Genomic DNA, 13,701 nt, shown 5'->3' with positions numbered 1-13,701 from the left:
CTGATTTACTGATTTGCATATGTTAAACCAACCTTGTATCCCAGGGATAAAGCCTACTTGATCATGATAGATAAGCTTTTTGATGTGCTGCAGGATTCGGTTTTCTAGTATCTTGTTGAGGATTTTTCCATCCACGTTCATCAAGGATATTGGCCTGAAGTTTTCTCTTTTGTTGTTGTTGTGTCTCTGCCAGGTTTTGGTATCAGAATGATGCTTGCCTCATAGAATGAGTTAGGGAAGAGTCCCTCCTCCTCAATTATTTGGAATAGTTTCAGCAGGAATAGCAGCTCTTCTTTGTACATCTGGTAGAATTCAGCTGTGAATTTTTCTGGTCTTGAGCTTTTTTTGATTAGTAGGCTATTTATTACTGACTCAGTTTCAGAGCTTATTATTAGTCTGTTCAGGGACTTGATTTCTTCCTGGTTCAGTCTTGGGAAGGTGCATGTATCCAGGAATTTATTCATTTCTTCCATATTTTACAGTTTATGTGCACAGAGGTGTTCATAATAATCTCTGATGGTTATTTGTATTTCTGTGGGGTCAGGGATAATATCCCCCTTATTGTATCTGATTGTATTTATTTGAATCTTCTCTCTTTTTATTTTTATTAGTCTAGATAATGGTCTATTAATTTTTTCAAAAAATCAGCTCCTGGATTAATTCATCTTTCTAATCTATTTTGTGTGTCTTAAATTCCTTCAGTTCAGCTCTGATTTTGGTTATTTCTTGTCTTCTGCTAGCTTTGGGATTGGTTTGCTCTTGTTTCTCTAGTTCTTCTATTTGCGATATTAGTTATTAAATTGAGATCTTTCTAACTTTTTGATGTTAGAAAAACTTTTTGCCCTAACTTTTTGATGTTAGGGCATTTAGTGCTATAAATTTCCCTCTTAACACTGCCTTAGCTGTGTCCCAGAGATACTGGTATGTTGTATCTTTGTTCTCATTAGTTTCAAAGAACTTCTTGATTTCTGCCTTAATTGTATTATTTACTGAAAAGTCATTCAGGAGAAGGTTGTTCAATTTCCATGTAATTGTATGGTTATCAGTAAATTTCTTTTTTTTCTTTTTTTTTTTGTTTTTTGTTTGTTTGTTTGTTTTTTGATGGAGTCTCTCTCTGTTGCCCACACTGGAGTACAGTGGGGCGACCTCAGCTCGCTGCAAGTCCCGCCTCCCAAGTTCACGCCATTCTCCTGCCTCAGCCTCCCGAGTAGCTGGGAATACAGGCACCTGCCACCACGCTCAGCTAATTTTTTGTATTTTTAATAGAGACAGGGTTTCACCGTGTTAGCCAGGATGGTCTCGATCTCCTGACATCGTGACCCACCCGCCTCGGCCTCCCAAAGTGCTGGGATTACAGGCGTGAGTCACCACACCCCACCGGTTATGAGTAAATTTCTTGAGTCTTGATTTCTAATTTGATTGCACGGTAGTCCAGGAGAATTGTTTGTTATGATTTCAGTTCTGTTACATTTGCTGAGGAATGTTTTACTACTGATTATGTGATGAATTTTACAGACTATGCCATGTGGTGATGAGAAGAATGCATATTCTGTTGTTTTGGGGTGGAGAGTTCTGTAGATGTCTATCAGGTCCATTTGATCCAGTGCTGAGTTCGGGTCCTGAATATCTTTATTAATTTTCTGTCTTGATGATCTCTCTAATATTGTCAGTGAGCTGTTTAAATCTCCCACTATTATTGTGTAGGAGTCTAAGTCTCTTTGAAGGTCTCTAAGAGTTCCTGTGTTGGGTGCACCTATGTTAAAGACAGACATCTCTTAAGAATATAGACATAAAAAATTTTCAATAAAATAATATCAGACTTAATTTAGCAATATATTATATACCTTGAACAGGCAAAGTCCATTCCAGGAATGCAATATTGATTTAATATTTGTCCAAAGATAAAATTGCAACAAATTTAGTTTAAGAACTTAATTGGCTTTTATTTATTATTGTAGAGTTAGTCAACACCTCATTCAGACAGAATGAGTCTTTTTATATGCCAAGCAGAGGAACCTGGCTTTATAGACAAAAAATGGTGGAGGAAAGAAGAAACAGAGAACGAAAGCAAACTGATGATTTCAAAGTTACTTTTCATGTAAAGATTAAAGCAGAGGTTTGGCGCGGTGGCTCACGCCTGTAATCCCAACACTTTGGGAGGCCAAGACAGTCAGATCACAAGGTCAGGAGATCGAGACTATCCTGGCTAACACAGTGAAACCCTGTCTCTTCTAAAAATATAAAAAATTAGCTGGCCATGGTGGTGGGCGCCTGTAGTCCCAGCTGCTCGGGAGGCTGAGGCAGGAGAATGGTGTGAACCCAGGAGGTGGAGCTAGCAGTGAGCCGAGATCGCACCACTGCACTCTAGCCTGGGCAACAGAGCAAGACTCTGTCTCAAAAAAAAAAAAAAAAAAAAAAAAAAGAAAGATTAAAGTAGAGAAGACTAACTAATTATGCAGGCTAAAAGTGGCCTGTTTAGAGATTTGGCTATTCTGTCCTTCTCCTTCTCCCTCTCCTTCTCTCTCTCTCTCTCTCCCCTGATTGCTTAGAAGTTCAAATAAACAACTTATTTCTAGTGTGGTGGCATGGAACTTCATCATGAGTGACTCCATTTTGCTTTGATCTATTGGACCCAGTGCAGGAGGTCACTCCAAATGAATGACCTCCTATAAACTTTATTTAACATATTTTAAAATTGATTAATGTATTTTTATTTCAACACAATAAAGAAGAGAACTTACACGAGCAATTTAATATTGTGGAAATGACTTTTGACAAATTATACACACATTCATATTTTTAAAAAATTCTAAACAAACTGGAATTTGAGGGGAACCTTCTAAAATTGCTGAAGTGAAACTACAAAATCATACAGGCTCGATCATGAAGTGGTAAACTCTTCCCCTGTAAGATCAAAAACAAGGGTGCAATTTTTATTTCCATCACCTCTATTTAGCATTATAGTAGAGTTCCTGGCCAATGTGTAAGGTAAGAAAGATGAATTAAAGTTGTAAAATCTGGAAAGAGAGACAAAAACTGCCTTTACTTGCATATTTTATAATTTTTGTAAAGAAAATTCTAGAGCAGAAACAAAAAATATTAGAAAGAATACATGAGTTGCAGGGGCTTAGGTTACATAATTAATGTACAAGTATCAATTATATTTCTATTACTAGCAGCAGTAATTGGGATATGAGCTAAAGATGTGATTTATATTAGCATTAAAAAACCTAGAAAAACTTTAACTCTGTTCAAAAAATTTAAAAAAAAAAACCTAGAAGAATTTTAACTGCTCAAAACTGCTATACTGCAAGGTACAAAACATTGAAAGTAATTAGGAAGATCTAAATTGACAGAGAAACCTATCATGTTCACAGATTGAAAGACTATGATTTAAGAATTTATAATTTTAAGATATCCAATTTTTCCAAAATTGACCTATAAATTTAAAGTAATCTCAATTATAATCACAGCAGGCTTTGTTATAGAGGTTTACAAGTTAATTCTATACTACATGTGAAAAGACAAAGGGCCTAGAATAGCCAAAATAATTTTGATAAAGAAAAAAAGAAAATTTAAACCGCTTAAAATCAAGAGTTAAGATAAAATATTCAAGACGATATGGAATTGGCATAAATATACATGCATAGATCAACTGATTTTCAACCAAGTTTCCAAAGCAATTGATGGCAAAAAAGGTAAGTCAAATTGTCCTGCAGCACACATATGAAATAGAAAAATAAATTTAAATCTCCATGTCAAAAAACACAAAAATAAAGACCTAAACATAGAAACTAAAACTATAAACGATTTCAAAGAAGGTATAGAATAATGTTTGTGTCCTGGGGATAGGAAAATACTTCTTAGATAGGATCTGGACAGCAAAACCATGAATGAAAAAAATTAAAAGGTCTGAGAAATTTAACTTCATTAAAGTTAAGCAACTTTACTCATCAAAAGGCAATTAGAGAAAATGAATATGTACAAATAAGGAGAAAATAGTGCCAAAACATTTCTCTTTGCAGATGTATGATTCATAGGGTTCATAGAGAAGGTCTGTATTTAGACATACAGCTGAAAGTCAATAGTGAAGAGATAGTAAAACATGAGATTGGTTTAAATTACTTGGGGAATTAGTGTAGACAGAGAATAGTGGAGGTCCAAGAGCAGAACTCTACCAATTGGAGAAAAGGAGTTGAGGCAAATACAGGTGGAAATGCTTTGGTCAAAGAGTAGGAAACAAATCAGGTGGGTATGGAATCCCAAAAGACATATAAAAAAAAGTGCTTAGATTCTAGAAAAGGATCTAAATACACGTCCTATACACAAGAATTTATGTTTTCACATGTGAAACTAAATTAGCACACATGGAAGGACATTCATACACAGAAAATTAAATATGGGGTAAGCCATAATATAAGAAATTCCAGAAGATGTTAAATGAGTACCAGATAAATGATTCAAAAAGTCAGGAATGCAGACTTGCAGAAAAATTATAGTTTACTGTGTATGGGAGTTGCCAGCAAAGACTTAATAGAGTAAGTCTTTACATTGAGAAAACATTGAGAAAGAGCCTTCAAGGTAGGGGAATGGTGAGCAAATAAAGCCCATGTCATGCACAAAGATATTTTGGCGATAAGAATGCCAATAATGCAATATGTAAATAGAACAGGGACAAAAGATGAGACTATAAAAATAAGAGAATGGCCTAGATTTTTGAGAATTCTAATTGTCCAGCTAAGTATTTTGATTTCTCCCATGAAGCATTTTTAGGGTCCCTAAACCTTGGAGTCATCAGTAATGGCTGACCCTCAAGAAAGGTTTGGCAGACACCATCTAGACCTGTCAGCCCTGACAGTGTGAAGAAGGGCTACTAGACTGCTAAATTCCTACCTATTGATTTTTTTTACATCAATGTGGTAAAGGTTTCATTATAGAACTTCATAAGCCAGGTGGAAGAGGGCCACATTTCTATTGCCCTGTTTTTCCTAAAACAAAGAAAACAACTATTAGAGTTTTACAATTTTCTCTTTTCTCCCTTCACTGCAAGAATCTGAAGCACCCTCAAGTAGAAATAGAGTTGCTCTGTGAAAGTTTCTGTCATTCTTGTACTGAGACTTGATGAGAAGGAGCTGGAAATACAATGAACTGGAGTGTTCTGTCTTGTGTCATACACCCAAGAAATAGCAATCCTGTGTTCCACAGGCTACTACTCCATGTAGAAGACACTTTCTCTCTCCCTGCTTCCTCAAATTCTTCCTTCCAACACTACCAGCATAAATATCCCTCCTTTGACCACTTTGAAAATTTCCATTTTATTATTGAAATCATTATGGGCATATACAACTCTTCATATGCTTTGCGATTTTGATCTTTCTAATGGAATGTTTATTACCTTGATGGAAATGACCTACTCCATCATATATGTTTCTATTTTCTAAGGCTTTGCCCAGGCCTGAATAGCGAACAGCTGCTGGAAACATCTTTGTCAAATTGACAAAATTAAACTTTAGTCAAGAAAGTTTCACACAGGAGGAGGTCTTAACAAATAAAGAAGCTGAGCAGCAGCTGTTAGAAGTTATAATGTTAGCATTGATCTGAAGGTTGTTTGGAAGCTTCTTTCATTTTCCTGCTAATGGCATTAGGGGCTCTGCAGCAGATAACAGGCTCTGACATCAAGACCTTAATCCAGGCACTCTGCAGAAGCCCTGACCTTCAAGGAGCGCAGACATTGATTAGCACTGAGAGAGTGGAGGGTCAGAGATTGAGAGTCATCAAACTATACACAACTGCAAAAAACAAAGTTGCTCATGCTTTACTTTGGAAAAGGTCCATATTCAAGCCAGCCCAGGAAGAGGCACATCTGCAGGGAGTTCCTTATCAACTTGTCTTGTTGACACCCTGGATAATATCCTGAAATTTAACTGGAGATCTAGGGTGTGTTAAAATATTGGGCCAGCCCCTCCAGAAGAAGAATGGAATGGGGATTCTGAGACTACATCCATTCCTTCCATTCTCACTCCACTCCTATTTCCATAGACCTCTGGTAGAAGCTAAATTATTGAAATTTAGCTATCTTTTATGAGTGATTATCTTATAGCCATGTTGCCCTTTGGGTTTTCTTTACACAGGCCAAATTCTCAGACTATAGTGGTCTGGTTTCATACTATCTGTCCTTCCAAATAACAGTAGCTCATAGCAGAAAAAAAGAAAGTTTTACAAATATGATTTCATTTGAGGTCTCATGTGCTACAAACTTTCGTTATCTTTGTCATGATCCACCATTCTCTATTAGGCCTGCAATGTTGCGCTTTTGAGTCTATAATGCCTACAAATTTAAGAAATATTTTCAGGAAAGTGTCATTAATATGTATGATTTCTAAGAAACTGAGGGAGTGGAAGAAGTGGAAGTCTAATATTATTGAATATCTATTATAGTCAAGGAATGGGTGTTTTATATATTTGCATTTATTTATTTTGGTTCAGGGAGTGGTTTACATCAAATGTGACTTTTTTCCACCAAGCAGTATTTCAATGAATAAGGTTTGGTAAAATCATCAGAAAGGTCCATTTGTATTTTATGAATTCTCTCTCTCTTTCTTTCTCTCTCTCTCTCAACACACACACACACACACACACACACACACACACACACACACATTCATTCATCCTGTCATATGTATACAAAATAATTTACATTAGCTTGGACCACTGAGTTTGGTAAATGCACCTATACTGAAGGGGAAAAAAGCAATTTCAGTTATGGATTTCATAGACTTTCTCATTAAAGTTACATGTTTGAAGAAGGTTTATATATATGCATATGTGTGTATATATAATTTTACAAAGATTAAATGAAATCACTGTTTTTTATAAAATATTCAAACCATGCCTAGTATACAATGAAAACAAAAACAGAAAAACTCACTTTCATTCATAACCACCTCCCCACCACTCCACTGCCACCCTGGGGAAGACAAGACTAGGTTTCTACACAGCCACAGACTTGCTGGCATAGCTTCCATATGCCTATGTAAAAGGCTCCTTAAAGTGCTCAGGGGAAAGGGATGACTAGGATGGAACTTGAAGGAGTCTGGGAACTGCAAATGTCAAACTGGCCTTCAAGATTTCTATTTAGTTATTTTTGTCAAGTTGATAGAATATATTTCATGTAACATTATGTTAGCTTGATTTATAACTTTTAAATATTTTGACATATGATATACATTCCACCATTTGTGCTTTTATATCAGACCCTGCCAATGTTTAGGGGAGGCCCTATATATAAAATATAAATTGAAATTTTGTATAGATACTTCCAATTTACTTTTAAAAAGACTTTACTTTTTTCATTTTTGGCCATAATTGAGTAGCAGGAACTGTATCAAATTTCTGATGTTAAACAAGAAAACTGGAAAAAAAATATATAAAACAACACTTTTCCAGACATTAAAAAACTAGCAGTGCAGAACTCTAATCCCTTAGAGAAGGGAATCAAAGAGTTGAGCCCAACATTGACCTGGCTTTGTTCTATGGAGGGGAACATTCCATACTGGAGTGAAGGAAAGCTTCCAAGCAGAACATTGCTGTCTCGTTGAGTTGAGGAGACAGAGATTAAAGTTCAGGGAATCATAGGTGGCCAGAAATTGCAGGGCAGAGCTCCAGAATGAAAGAAACCATGGAGAAAAACAACTTTAAAATGTGCATATTTTTCCTTGAGCTGAATAATAACACATGCTGGATATGGTGAACAATGGGTCAGGTAAGCTGTCTAGATTCCGGAAATCACGCATACCAGGAATTGCTTCAGTTCCTACCAAAAATTGTTCAGCCAAAGAAGATAACCATTATTTATGGCATTTAGCAGGAACACCAAGAGGGTCATACCTCAATAGCCAGCTAAACACTCCCAGATTAAAGGCTACTCTAGACCTTGACTAACTAAGCAAGATTCAAAAACATTGAAACGAACCAAACAATTATTTAACTATCTAACAGAATAAAGAGCAAAGTTTTCTATAGAAGGAAAACAAATTTCATACACTTAATACTCTAAACATCACATTACCAGGAGAAAACAAATTAGTAAACAGAAAGATTCAGAAATAATTTTTTGAGAGATGGAATTAGTAGGGAAGAACGTTAAAATAGCTATTTTTTTAAAAAAATGAATGGGGAGAGAATAAAATGGAACATATAGAGATGTAGATACACTATCTGAAATGAAAATCTCACTGGATTTTCTGGACAGTAAATCATTTCTACAGAAGAAATGTCAGTGGACTTAAAGACACTGGTAGAAATTATTCAAAATGAAATAACACAGAAAAAAATTTAAAAAACAAACATGAGCAGAGTATCTTTGACCTGTGGGACAGTATTAAGAGGTCTAATATATTAGTAATTGAAGTTCCAGAAGGAAAAAGGAACATAGAAATTATTTGAGGAAATAATGGTACTTTTTTAATTTTATGAAAATTATAAACTCAGAGACCAGTTACCTCATTAAAATGTAAGCAGGATAAACACAAAGAAAAATCACACCAAGACACATCATAATTAAATCTCTGTAAATGAATAACAAAGATAAAATTTTAAAAGCATCCAGAAGGGGGGAAACAGAAAGAGACAAAGAGAATATAATCACAGACTTTGCATAAAAAATTATGCAAGACAGAAGTCAATGGAATAATGTGTTCAAAGTGCTGATCCTGTCAACCTATAATTTGCCCAAATATTAAGGCAAATTAAAGACATTTTTAGAAAAACAAAAAAAATGAGAAAAATTATTGCAAACAAAACTGGCCTGCCTGAAAAAAATAACAGAAGTTTTTAAAGCAAAATAAAATAATTCCAATTGGAAAGTATGGGCACATATGAAGGTCCTTATTTCTATGTCTTCTTGATGTTTAAAATATTTGACTATTTAAAGAAAAAGTAGTGGAAATATTTCTAGGTCTTATATATGTAAGTAATTTTTATGAAAATAGCACAAAGGAGAAGATAAATAAAAGTATGTTGTAGTTAAAACTTATATGTGAAATGGTAAAATAGCTCAAATAATAATAATTTAAAAGTGTATATTATTTATTCCAGAGCAGGATCAGCAAACTTATTCTGTGAAAGGCCAGGCAGCAAATATTTTAGGCTTTGTGAGCCATATAGTTTCTGTTGCAGCTATTCAGTGTTATTGTTGTAGCATGAAATAGCTATGCCCAGTACATAAACAAAGGTGCATTACTGTGTTTTAGTAAACTTTATATAACAGTTGGCTAGTTTTTGTCCATGGGTTATAATTTTTTCAACCTTACTCTAAAATTAAAGTGACGCAATATTTTTAATAACCTAATTTTGTACATAAAATGTAATCTTTAAAACATTAGAAAGAAAGTGGGAAAAGGGGGGAAAGAACAAAAACAGATGAAATAAACAATATATTGATAGACTTAGCACAACCAAATTAGTAACTTCATTTAAAGGAAACCATCTAAATTCTTCAAATAAAAGAAAAATGTAAGTTTGGCTAAAAATGTAAGATAGTACTATACCTTTTCTATAAGAAACCCACATTAATTATAAAGACACATTGGGCTACATTAATATGAGACAAGGTTGATTTCAAAACAAGAAATAATACCAGGAATAAAGAAGAATATTTTTAATGATAAAAGTGTCAGTTCAACAAGATACCACAATTTTAACATGTATACACACAATAACAGATCTTCAAAATGCATGAAGAAAAAAACTAACAAAACTGAAAGCAAAAGTAGAAAATTTAACAATTATATCTAAAGCTTCAATATTTTTTGTCAATAACTGATAGAATAAACAGAAAATCCATTGAAGATAGCAATGACTTTAACTCTGTGACAATCTTTGCAAATTTGAACTTTATGGAGCATTCCAACCAACAGCAGAATACACATTATATTCCTATGCCCATTAACATTTAATAATATATACCACATGTGTTGGGTGACAAAACAAGCCTTGATATATTTAAAATATTTAAATCATATAGAGAATTTTTTTCTGACACAATGGAATTTAATTAGAACTTAAGAAATCAGAAAAAATAAAATAAATATCAAGATATTATGACATCAAATAAAACATTCATACATAAACCATAGCAAACAAAGAAACCATGTAGAAAATTGGAATATGTTATGAAGTAAACGAAATAAATATTTGTAAGATGCACCTTAAGTAGATATTAAATATGTAATTTTAAATACTTATGCCAAAAGGCAATAAAGTCCAAAAATGATTTAAGCTTCCATCTTAGGAAGCAAAAAAAGAAAGAGCAATGTAAATATAAGACAAATTAAAGGAAAAAACAATAAGCAGAAATCAATGACTTATCAACTAAAAACATAACAAAGACAAGCAATCAAATTTAGAGTTTTTAAAAAGTTAATAAAATTATAAAGCTTTGTCAAGTTTGATCAAGAATAATCAGAAAAAAGATGCAAATTATCAATGTCAATAATGAGAGTTTATCATTACAGATTCCATAGATACTAAATAAGTATTATGAACAATTTTATATTCATAATTTTACAAATTTAGATTAAATGGCCAAAATAGTTGAAAAATAAAAATCACTAAAACCAAACAAATAAAAAGTAGAAGTATTTCTCTATCCACTGAAGAAGTTAAATTATTAATTTCAAACACACACACATACACACACACAAAAAAAGAAAAAGAAAAAAAAACACCTTTCCCACAGATAATTCTAGGCTCAAATAGCCCCACTAGTAAGTTCTATCATATATTTAAGAATAAAATAATTTTAATCCTATTCACCTCTTTCAGAAACATAAGTTGAAGGAACATTTTTTAACACTTTTTTGAGACCAACATTACCCTGTTCCAGAGAGGGGAGAGAGAGAGAGAAAATAAGATAAAAGAAGGGAGAAAGAAAGGAAGGACAATAGTTGACAAAATATTAGCAAATAAAATCCAACATCATATAAAAATGTAATATTTAAAATGGATTTTAACATAGGTAAGCAAGATTGGGTGAATATTCAAAAATTGATCAATATAATTTATCTTAATGATAGAATATTTGTGATCCTCCCAATACATTCTGAAAAGCATATGATAAAATTCAACATCCATTCATAATAAAATATTTTAGCAAATAATAAATAGAAAGCAATTTCCTTAATCTAATGCATAGACATCTGTGGAACATCCATAAGTAACAACAAATTAATGATAAAAACCTGAATGTTTTCCCCTAAGATCCGAATAAGTCAAGTATATTAGCTCTCTTTATTTTAATGTAATATTGTACTGGTAGTTCTATAAATAAAGAAAATAAACAGCATAAAGTTTGGAAAAACTATTAAAATAGACTTCATGAACAGCATGATCGTTTGTGTAGAAACACTAACAAATCAATAAGAAAAATTTCTAAAAGTAAGGAAATTAAACGAGTTTGGAACAAAAGATAAATATAAGCATAGCACGCATATCCCATATTCTTGGAATAGTGGGGTCAGAAGACACAATACCTTTAAGACCAGAATACTTCTGAAATTGATCTATAGATTCAATGCAACTGCTAGCAAAATGACAACTGGCCTTTTTCTTGTCTTTTGAGGAAAAGTGAAAAGAAATTAACCAGCTGGTCTAACATTAGCATGAGGATGCATGAAATTCAAAACAGCCAAATCAATCTTGAAAAAAGAACAAAGTTGGAAGATTCACACTTTCCAATTTCAATAGGTAACACTAAATTATGATACTCATGATAATGTAATACTAGGATAAAGATAGGAGACACGCAGATGAATGGAATAGAATTGAGAGTCTGTAAAAAAAAAAGCCCTTACATTTATAAATGCACATTAATAGAGACAAATGCACGTAATAATTGAAGATTTCAACACTCCTCACCCAGTAATAGACAGAACTGGTAAACAAAAAACATATCAACAAGGTTTAAAAAAATTGAATAATACCATCAACTAACCAGAACAATTTGACATTTATATAGTACTTTAACAACAATAGAATATACATGAAACATTCCCCATGATAAATTATATTATGGGTCATAAACTTTAACATGTTTAAATAAACTGAAATCATATAAAAGTATATTTTCTGACCATAATGAAAAGAAATCATAGGTCAATGACAGAAAAATAACATGAACATCTCCAAATAATTGAAACTTAGACAACATGGTTATAAATTATCGATACTTTCAGGGAAACTAGAAAACTTTTTGAACACAAATGAAAATACAACATATCTAAATTAGTATGATACAGCTAAGGCAGGGCTTAGGGGGCATTACATTACATCAAATACTTCTGTTAGAAAACAGTTTCTTTGAATCAATAATCTAAGCTTACACCTCAAAAGACTATAAAAAGAAGAGCAAAATAAACCTAAAGAAACTATAAAAGGAAGAAAAAATAAGTCCGAAACAAACAGAAGGAAAAAAAAACAACTAGAAACTGAAAACAATTACGTAAAAACCAGAAAAACAATAAAGAAAATTAATGAAAACAAAAGTTGGTTCCTTGAAGAGATCAAATGAATTAATGCACCTCTAGTAAGAAAGCAAAAGTAGAGAAGAAACAAATTACCAATGCCAGGAACGAAAGGGGGAAATTATAGAGACATCCTTTAATAGGAGAATGGCTAAATAATCTGTTTGTCCATATAGTGGCATAACACACAACAACAGAATGGAATAAATCTATTTCTGTGTTAAAATTCAAAGAAATGCCCTCAGAAAAAAAATTCAATTTTGCTGAGACAATTTTAAAAACTAATTTACATTCTACAAAAATATTTTACCATTTTTACAGTTCATTTTCAAAAATAAATTAATATTTATTTCCTCAAATTCTCAATCATTATTTTGCCTTAAAATGTTATATATCCAATTATCAAATATCTTTTAATTTTTATTTTTGTATTAAATGTAAAATCAGGCACTTGATATATCTATTCTTTATTTGCATTTCTTTTTTGTGACTGTACCTAAATTATTGGCTTTCTTCTTTCCAAATTGTATTATTTTTTCTTTAATGCATCAAATTATTCAGTGATCTTCAACATCTGTCTGTATAGCTCATTTAGGGTGGACTTCTTTTTTTCAATGTTAAACAATTTTCTGCCATATCACTAAAAATTTTAAATGTTCCTGTAATTACATTATTTTTTACACTTTGGCTTATTATCTATAAGGCATGCATAAATAAATATGGAAACTTACTTTCTGTTTTCCAAATACCTTTCCAAATATCCCAAACATTTTTTTTCTCATTCTACTATTTCTATACCGATTTAAAATATCAGCTATAACTAGGTACATTTCCACAATAATATGAATACATTTATTCGTTTTTTTCCTCCATTCATCTATCTTACAACAATATCAATTGTTTTAATTACTAACATTTTTAATATGTGTTAATATCTGGAACATTACTCCTCATGTTATACTTTTTGGAAAATATGTTAAATAGACAGACATTTTCTGTACCTTATGTACTTGAGAATTTATTTGGTAAATTTATTTTAAAATGTTGGTTACCATTAAAATGGATTATTCTGCTTCAAAGTATCAAATGTATTATTTAATTTGGGAAAATGTATATTAGCACTCACATCTTCTCATCCGGGAGCATAAAATGACTATTTGTAGTTTTTAAAGCCCTTCAG

The sequence above is a fragment of the Pongo abelii genome, chromosome 17 (assembly GCF_028885655.2).
Source record: "Pongo abelii isolate AG06213 chromosome 17, NHGRI_mPonAbe1-v2.0_pri, whole genome shotgun sequence".
NCBI classification, from domain to species: domain Eukaryota; kingdom Metazoa; phylum Chordata; class Mammalia; order Primates; family Hominidae; genus Pongo; species Pongo abelii.
This window is presented reverse-complemented; position numbering follows the sequence as displayed.